The 10,212-nt window shown below is 41.4% G+C and overlaps 1 pseudogene; it reads right to left on the reverse strand.

Moving 5' to 3' along the window:
- Window positions 1-5,078: 5,078 nt before the first annotated feature.
- The window catches only part of LOC112073025 (nephronectin-like), a 76,557-nt pseudogene continuing 71,423 nt past the window's right edge, over window positions 5,079-10,212 (reverse strand).

Below are 10,212 nucleotides of genomic sequence, written 5' to 3' on the forward strand. Positions count from 1 at the left end.
GAGAGCAAGTGATGTTCCTGATTTATTAGCAGTGTAGCTCTCAATTGATCCCCTCAATAAAAGTGTGGGGAGCTGGAAGGAAACTACTGTCCATGCAGCCAAGATAGAGATAGTAGCTGTACCTCTGCTTTGTGTGTTTGCCTTATGTAAGAAACTTTTTATATGTTGGCTGATCAAGAGCTTTTCGATTTCATTAAATAAAGTATTGTTTTTATCTTCATCCTTGTCTCTATGTTCATGGGCCATGCGGCCCAAGCCTGTGCTTTATTTTGCACACTAACTTCAAAAGATATCATTTAGAAGAAACCTTTGTTTTGGGAAGAAATTGGAATAATAATGGTGTTTAGATAAAAGTAATTTGCTACAGCAATTTGTAAGTTCTTTGTGATAGCTGTAACTGTTATTATCGCTACCAAATCAATAACATCTGATGTCAAGACAAAATGTTTTGCAACTTTCATACTGTAGCAGGATATCCATGTAGATTGCATTTGCACGTTTACATAGAATGGTTGTATGTTGAACTATACTGAACAAAAATATAAACGCAACATGCAACAATTTCAACCATTTTACTGAGTTAGTTCATAAAGAAATTAGTAAATATAAATAAATTCATTAGGCCCTAATCTATGGGCATGGGCACAGCCATGAGTGGGCCTCGAAAGGCATAGGCCCACCCACTTGGGAGCCAGGTCCAGCCAATCAGAATGCATATGAGATGCTCTGATTACGCTGACTCTAGCCACCTCATCTCCTTCACTCCAAAGACGTCGCCTCATGGTTCCCACCACAATCGCAACACTTCACATTCTCCTCACTTCTACAACACATTAGATGGTCTCCTCCACAACATATACATCTTGGCTTTCCCCTTCTTCAGACACTTTCCCAAAAGCTTGACAGTGATCACACTGCATCCCTCTTGGGACAAACGCTCTTACATGATCATTCATATATCCCAACATCACCTGGGTAGGGAGGGACACTTATAAAAAAAACAGACACTCTTTACTTTTCCTTGATTTACCACTCAATTCATACGACATGCATCAACCACTCCATGGATATACTTTATTTTTCTAACATCAACTTCCCAAAATTACCCCCTTGACGGGTGCCCTGATCCGAAGAGCTACCCACGACATGGCATGCTTCTCAAAACACATGCTCTTCCTGCTCTGCAGAAGCAGAACAAATCAAAACTAGCCCACTACTCGTGATCCTCACAGCTTGAACTTTACCGAATACTTTTTGCACCAGTTTAGGTATCTCAAACGGGTTCAAGTTTGGTATTTGGGTTACCTGCTCCTCTTCTACAAACCGTATTCCTAACATGTAAGAAGGTACATTATCAGAACTTAACATTTTGTTTTCCAAAATAACCTTGAGCCTTTTTGCATTCCTTTGGACAACAGTCCAGTCCACCATTCCACCGCCATCAGATTCAAGATCCACGTTTGCACCTGGTCCCGCCATTCCTCTCACCATAACATGGACGGTCCATTGTTCTTTCTGACCTGGCGCGCCAAAGCCCCCGGTGCATTGCAGGTGCTGTTCATTTAAACTATAATGAGGCAATTCAGGCCAGGTGACCTGTAGAGCAGGGGGTTAGGGTCCATGTAGTTTCCTATTTAGTATGTAAATCTTGGTGGGGCAAAAAATAAAAAAAAGTGGGATGCATGCCAGCAAAACCACTACACATAAAAACATAGCTGATATGGCTGACTTGCATAAACAAATGTGGTTTCTACTGACAATTGAGATGTACAAACTATGGCATAAGGGGACAACAAGCGAATAAGAGGCAATCCGGAATTTCTATGAAGACATTAATGAGCGAGCTAGGACGGACGTAGTCAATATAACTATTTGTTCAGCACTTTTGAAAGGTACAGCGACAGAATTCAGAACATGGGCCATGGGCCTTCTTACAGTGTACTCCCTGTACACGTCAGAACCGTAGGATAAATAAATGGGGCATATAAACAGACAATGAAAGCTCTTACAATATTCGATCATTCATTTCTCTAAAACAGGTTATAGGCTATTTGTGCACCACCAAGTTAGAACGGTAGGCGAAATTAAGAGGTGAAAATAGTAAATTATTAGTGTGAGGCACATTGAACGCGTTTGGGTCTTGCTGTCAAAAATATACAGTCATATAACACTATTTGACTGGTTAAATAAGCTGTTAATTTTACACGTCAAATAACACAACTATATTACAAAATGTTGTGTGTGCTGAATTTGCACGTGCAAGTCAAGCACCACACTACTATCAGTAGCACTGTCAAAGCTATATAAATAAAGTAGCCAAACAAACACACACCAGGCCATGAACGATGTGTTTACAATACCACGTTGGTGAAAATACAGCAAATTATTAGGGTGAGGCACATGGGCTACTAACAGCTTACTACACAACATACACTTAGTATTACTTTCTTAGCTACAGTATCATTTACATCATTTATGCAGCATACAAGACATTTTTGGACTCACCTTGTGAAGGTGGCGCAGCAGTCCTTTGTTGGCAAATTTTGTCATCCAATCTTGTCATCAAAGTGTGGCATTCTCTAGATTTATGTGAGAACTCAGAGAATTTTTTTTTGCAATGCTTGAAGTTAGCCACTGATTCCTTTCAAACCACTCATTGTTGAATTTGCGATTTCCAACTTGTTGTGTAATCTTTATGTACAATGGCCGATCCGCACCGATACGTTTTATCTACAATTTCTCTTCGTTATTTCTCTTCATATGACAAGGATTTAAAAGGATTTGCCAGTAGATTGTCGACTTGATGACAACTGATGATGACTGCTAGCTAAGTATGATGTGACATGATCAGTCCAATCAAAGCTACTGTAGATATAACGTGACTTGATGTCATTCTTTCTGTGGCCAATGACCTTGAGCCTTCTTGGATGGGCACTTCTAAATACTCTATGGCGAAACCCAAGGGGCTAAAATCTTCGAGTCTAACCTTAGAATTGGGGATGACGTACTGTCCCATGAGTGACAGAAAACTGAGCCAATCAGGCGCACACTCTGTATTTTTTGCTGGCTGCCCACCGACACAGAAAGCACTGAGCTAGGCTGAAAACCTGCATTTTGGAGCTGCCTTACTCAAGAAACTAAAAAGAGACCATGTTTGTATGCGGCTTTATTAACTCAATTATTATTATTTTTACATTGTTTGCAAACTGATAATATCATGTATTAATGCCAAAATAACAAGCAAAACAGGCAAGCCCCCCCCCCCCCAAAAAAAAGTATATGTATTTGTTTTTACCTAATGTGTGGTACTCAAAACAGTGGGGGCTTGAGTTATTTCATAGTTATGTCTCACTATTATTCTACAATGTAGTAGTGACCCCTGGAATGAGTAGGTGGACCCTGGAATGAGTAGGTGTGTCCAAACGTTTGACTGGTACTGTATATACAGTATATATATACACACTGAGAGTACCAAACATTAGGAACACCTTGCTAACATTGAGTTGCGCCCGCTTTTGCCCTCAGAATAGCCTCAATTCGTCAGAGAATGGACTCTACAACGTGTCGAAAACATTCAACAGTGATGCTGGCCCATGCTGACTTCAATGCTTTCCAGAGTTGTTTCAAGTTGTCTGGATGTCCTTTGGGTGGTGGACCATTCTTGATACACGGGAAACGGTTGAGTGTGAAAAACCAAGCAGATTTGCAGTTCTTGACACAAACCGGTGCGCCTGGCACCTACACCCCATTCAAAGGCACTCAAATGCTTTGTCTTTCCCATGTGATGGAACATTTTATGTTGGTGCTTTTCTATTTATACATTTCTGTGTTCTATGTTTGTGCTTTTCTAACAACCGTTTTCTGTGTTCATGCAGGTGACTAATTGAACGAATCCTCACTATTAGTAGCTTTAATTGGGAGTACTCCCAGACTGTTGTTTTGAGAATTAAAGATCTCTCAGTTTCAAGGTCTCTGTTTAGAGAGAAGAAGCTTCGTGATGTTTTGGTCTGTCACATGCATGACCCAGTATTGGTCAGTCACATGAATGAAGCAAAAGTTAATGATGAACGAATAAACAAAATTATGCAAATATAACTTGTCTGTATATAAGAGATCTAACGGGACTGCCTCGGTAGAGCTCCTGATCGACAAAATTATGACAAAAGGTTTTCCTACTAATTATTTGCCTCCTTTTGAATGTCATTGTATTTCCAAGCAACTGTAATGCACTTTGGATGAAATCTTCATCAGGGCTCATTGACGATGCATTGAGTAGAATCCTCAGTCGGGCATCAACCCAAAATGAGCGTTCAAAACAATATTGTGACAAACATGAATAGCCCTCTATATATGAGTGATTGTGTCCAACACACCACCACTTATGTTGGGAACCTACTGACCCCCCAAAACATTTTGTTCTCAATTCCATGTATTGCTAAAATAATGGTTTACAGAAATACAGGCAGGCACCACATTACTACAAGACAAAACAGCTTGCTCAATCAAGCATGATGGTATTGTAAGTATAAAAGCAAAGCTTCCTTTCATGTAATTAAAAAAGCTTGAAAAGGTAGTGGAATGGGATTAGTGTGGTGTGTGAAGAATCCAATACTTGAACTTGTATGCGGTACAAATTACATTATTGTTGGCACACCTCCTCAAATAGTATAAATTAGGCTCTTTGAGAAGGTTTGAATCCTAAGCAACCTGCATACACATTGTTTGAAGTACAATAGACCAACATAGCACAGGAGGCTGCTGAGGGGAGGACAGCTCATAATAACATAACATGGAAACCATGTGTTTGATGTATTTGATACCAGTCCACTAATTCTGCTCCAGCCATTACCACAAGCCCYTCRTCCACAATTAAGGTGCCACCAACCTCCTTTGCAACATAGCTACTGTAGTAGGTCAAAGCTATGTGCCGGAAAACCTTAGTGGAACATGGGTGGAGTGGTCATTGTGGTGCTKATGTGAATTTCTGGCTTCAGTTTTTTTGTTTTAGATTTTATGTAAAAGTTTGTCACACAGAAAAGARAAYGACAACATGACAATGACACGCTTAGTCAAACATGTATCAGTCAATGTCCCTTTATTTACATAATTGGCTGAGTATKTTATGAGAATTTGGTGAACTGATCCAAGCATATAGGTCAGTTTGAATTTCCAACAGATCAGAACCTTCATTATGGCAGATGACACAATAATGCAACTGTGTACTGCGAAACGTTAAAAAACTACTGAGGAAGCGATCTAGTAATTCAACATAAAGCATGAACAGATGGTAATTTATGTACTGTAAACAGCCTTGTATTCCCACAAGGTTCAAATGTTTATCCATATATTGATCTTGAATTATAGAAACYAACGAAAACCATACATTTTTCAACTCCAATTAATACTTAAAGTCTGAATTTACATAAACGTATAAACCACACAGCTTAATATGAGCATGAAAGTGTTCTAGAATATGTACACACGACTACATTTACAATAATACACTGGGTGAGAGCCAGAAATCGTTYATACTGTCATCGCCAGTACAACCAACTTGCACTTAATAGAACAAAGCACATAGAGAGAAATCACGGTCAATCTTAAAATTCAGAATGCATACGCCACTTCTCCAAGACCCATTTCAGAAAGTCTTGGAAATAACCCATTCAAATAAAACAAATCTTACAGTGAGAGAAAAAAGAAGATAATAATGTCTTATCATGTGAACTTGCATACGGTTGTAGCAATAGTAACATACGAGTGCCTCAGCACTAGTTTTACAGAATTTGATTTGTCTAAATAAACTGAGCAGSGTTTGGATTTRTCKTTCTCCCCATTATCATTACAGGTTGGTGTCTTCTCTTGTTGTCCCTGGGTCYCGTTCATTAGGGCACAGAACAYGAAATGTTTTAAAATGCTCTGCAATGGAAAATGMAAATAATTGTTTCTTATTGGACAAGCCCTCGTAGTCCCTCCCTGTTTCAYTCAGTTTTTCCCTGTTTGGTACCTAATGAACACGACGCAGGTTAAAACAGTCAGACAATCTAAATGATGGATAGCAAACAATCAAATGTGGCTTCTGACWAAAATTTGAAKGCAAGATGATGAAACATCGATGAAGGCCTTTGGGCGGTGTGGTTGGCTGGGTGGCAGTGCTCACAGGGACGTTTCCAAGGTTACCAGGGGCATGCACAGGTTAATAGTGAGGGACCGGGTGATGAAGAGTTGGAGAGAGTGGGTAGGGGTGGTGGGGGATCACATGGCGAACCCTCTTTCTCCCCTGTGGTTTGGGGCAGTCTTCTTATTGGTGGACAGGTTTGATGCAGTCTTGTTATTGGTGGACAGGTTTGGTGCAGTCTAGTTATTGGTGGACAGGTTTGGTGCAGTCCTCTTGTTGGTGGACAGGTTTGGTGCGGTCTTCTTATTGGTGTACAGGCAGAGAGAAATGCCCCTTCTCGCCAGAGGTGCTCTTGGACCCTCTATGGGGGTCCAATCAGAGTCTGCTCCTCCCTGGGCTCTATCTTCTCTCCACTTCTCTCTTTCTTTCTCTCTCCATCTCTGTCTCTCTGCTGTGTGTATTAATGTCTTCTCAGATTGTGCTCCTCGGTGCAGGAACCTTTTCTCAAGGTGATGTCATCCACGGCCATCTCTCCGCTCCGGCCGCGCCCGCGCTCGCCCTTCAGGATCACCTGGGAACAACAACACAGCACAATAAATAAGTTATTTAGCTTATATAGCACTTTCGATTACAAAATGTAATCTCAAAGCACTTGAGAATCAAAAACAAAACAAAAAAAACAGCTAATTATCAAAATGGAATGTGAATGGTGTCTAGTCAGCTTCAGCTCTGGCTTGAGAGGAGAGGGGCATCGATGGTTAGACAGGGAGAAAGGCAGTCTCTGGTATGGCTTGAGAGGAGGGGGGCATTGATGGTTAGCCAGGGAGAAAGGCAGTCTCTGGTATGGCTTGAGAGGAGGGGGGCATCGATGGTTAGACAGGGAGAAAGGCGGTCTTTGGTATGGCTTGAGAGGAGGGGGGCATCGATGGTTAGCCAGGGAGAAAGGCGGTCTCTGCTATGGCTTGAGAGGAGGGGGGCAAGATGGTTAGCCAGGAGAGAAGGCGGTCTTTGGTATGGCTTGAGAGGAGGGGGGGAAACGATGGTTAGACAGGGAGAAAGGCGGTCTTTGGTATGGCTTGAGAGGAGGGGGGCATCGATGGTTAGACAGGAGAGAAGGCAGTCTCTGGTATGGCTTGAGAGGAGGGGGGCAACGATGGTTAGCCAGGGAGAAAGGCAGTCTTTGGTATGGCTTGAGAGGAGGGGGGCATCGATGGTTAGCCAGGGGAAAGGCAGTCTTCTGGTATGGCTTGAGAGGAGGGGGGCATCGATGGTTAGCCAGGGAGAAAGGCGGTCTTGTTATGGCTTGAGAGGAGGGGGGCATCGATGGTTAGACAGGAGAAAGGCAGTCTGCTATGGCTTGAGAGAGGGGGGGCATCGATGGTTAGACAGGGAGAAAGGCAGTCTCTGGTATGGCTTGAGAGGAGGGGGGCAACGATGTGTTAGACACAGGGAGAAAGGCAGTCTTTGGTATGGCTTGAGAGAGAGGGGGGCAATCGATGGTTAGATACAGGGAGAAAGGAGGTCTTTGGTATGGCTTGAGAGGAGGGGGGCATCGATGGGTTAGACAGGAGAAAGGCGGTCTTTGGTATGGCTTTGAGAGGAGGGGGGCATCGATGGTTAGCCAGGGAGAAAGGCGAGTCTTGCTATGGCTTGAGAGGAGGGGGCCATCGATGGTTAGACAGGGAGAAAGGCGTGTCTTGTGGTATGGCTTGAGAGGAGGGGGGCATCGATGGTTAGACAGGGAGAAAGGCAGTCTTTGGTATGGCTTGAGAGGAGGGGGGCAACGATGGTTAGCCAGGGAGAAAGGCAGTTCTGTTATGGCTTGGAGAGGAAGGGGGGATCGATGGTTAGCCAGGGGAAAGGCGATCTTGTATGTTATTTAGTAGAACATCAATTGAGGGACAACCATGATTCAAACACACACTCCAATAACCAATGTATCGTCTTGCTAAAGGTCAGTACAGATGGCAAAGACAAGTCAAGTGTGGTGTCAGACATACTACTGTATACTGCTTTATACTTTAGGAACAGCTGCTCTTTCTATGGCATAGACTGACCAGGTGAAAGCTATGATCCCTTATTGGTGTTACTTGMTAAATCCACTTCAATCATCAGTGTAGATGAAGGGGAGGAAGGATTTTTAAGCCTTGAGACAATTGAGACATGGATTGTGTATGTGTGCCATTCAGAGGGTGAATGGGCAAGACAAAATATTTGAGTGCCTTTGTACAGGGTATGGTACTAGGTGCCAGGCGCACCGGTTTGAGTGTGTCAAGAACTGCAATGCTGCTGGGTTTTTTAATCTCAACAGTTTCCCGTGTGTATTAAGAATGGTCCACCACCTAAAGGACATTCAGCCAACTTGACACAACTGTGGGAAGCATTGGAGTCAACATGTGTCAGCATCCCTGTGGAACACTTTTGGCACCTTGTAGAGTCCAATAATTGAGGCTGATCTGAGGGAAAAAGGGGGTGCAACTTAATATTAGGAAGGTGTTCTGTATATATACTACTGTATACTGCTTTACACTCTCTATATACACGACTGTATACTGCTTTACACTCTATATACTACTTTATACTGCTTTACACTCTATATACTACTTTATACTGCTTTACACTCTTTATATACTACTGTATACTGCTTTACACTCTATATACTACTTTATACTGCTTTACACTCTCTATATACACAACTGTATACTGCTTTACACTCTATATACTACTTTATACTGATTTACACTCTTTATATACTACTGTACACTCTCTATATACTACTGTAACCTGTTTTACACTCTCTATATACTACTTAATTTCTTTACACTCTATGTACTACTGTATACTGCTTTACTCTCTATATACTACTGTATACTGCTTTACACTCTATATACTACTGTATACTTCTTTACTCTCTATATACTACTGTATACTGTTTTACACTCGCTATATACTACTGTATACTGCTTTACACTCTCTATGTACTACTGTATACTGCTTTATACTCTCTATATACTGCTGTATGCTGCTTTACTCTTTATATACTACTGTATACTGCTTTACACTCTCTATATACTACTGTATACTGCTTTACACTCTCTATGTACTACTGTATACTTCTTTACACTCTCTATATACTTCTGTATACTGCTTTACACTCTATATACTACTGTATACTGCTTAATACGCTCTATATGCTACTGTATACAGCTTTACACTCTAATATTATTAAATCTTTTTACTTTATCCCCTTTTTCTACACAATTTTGTGATATCCAATTGGTAGTTACAATGTTGTCTCAGGAGAGAAGGTCGAGAGCCATGCGTCCTCTGAAACATGACCCTGCCAAGCTGCACTGCTTCTTGACACASTACTCGCTTAACCTGGAAGCCAGCCGCACCAATGTGTCAGAGGAAACACAGTCCAACTGATGACCGAAGGCAGCTRGCAGAAGCCCGGCCCACCATGAGGAGTCGCTAGAGCACGATGAGACAAGGAAATGCCAGCCGGCCAAACTCTCCACCTAACCCAGACAATCAAGAGAATGCCAAGAGTGTGCAAAGCTGTCATCAAGGCAAAGGGTGGCTACTTTGAAGAATCTCAAATATAAAACATAACACTTTTTTGGTTAATACATGATTCCATATGTGTTATTTCATAGTTTTGATGTCTTCACTATTATTCTACAATGTAGAAAACAGTAAAAATAAAGGAAAACACTGGAATGAGTAGGTGTGTCCAAACGTTTGACTGTACTGTATATATACACTACCATTCAAAAGTTTGGGGTCACTTAGAAATGTCCTTGTTTTTGAAATAAAAGCAAATTTTTGTCCATTTAAATAACAGACAATACAGTTTGGACATTGTTAATGTTGTAAATGACTATTGTAGCTGGAAACGGCGATTTTTTATGGAATATCTACATAGGCGTACAGAGGCCCATTATCAGCAATCGTCACTCCTGTGTTCCAATGGCACGTTGTGTTAGCTAATCCAAGTTGATCATTTTAAAAGGCTAATTGATCATTAGAAAACCCTTTTTAAATTATGTTACACAGCTGAAAACTGTTTTTCTGATTAAAGAAGCAATTAA

The sequence above is a fragment of the Salvelinus sp. IW2-2015 genome, unplaced genomic scaffold (genome assembly GCF_002910315.2).
Source record: "Salvelinus sp. IW2-2015 unplaced genomic scaffold, ASM291031v2 Un_scaffold2125, whole genome shotgun sequence".
Taxonomy (NCBI): Eukaryota; Metazoa; Chordata; class Actinopteri; order Salmoniformes; family Salmonidae; genus Salvelinus; species Salvelinus sp. IW2-2015.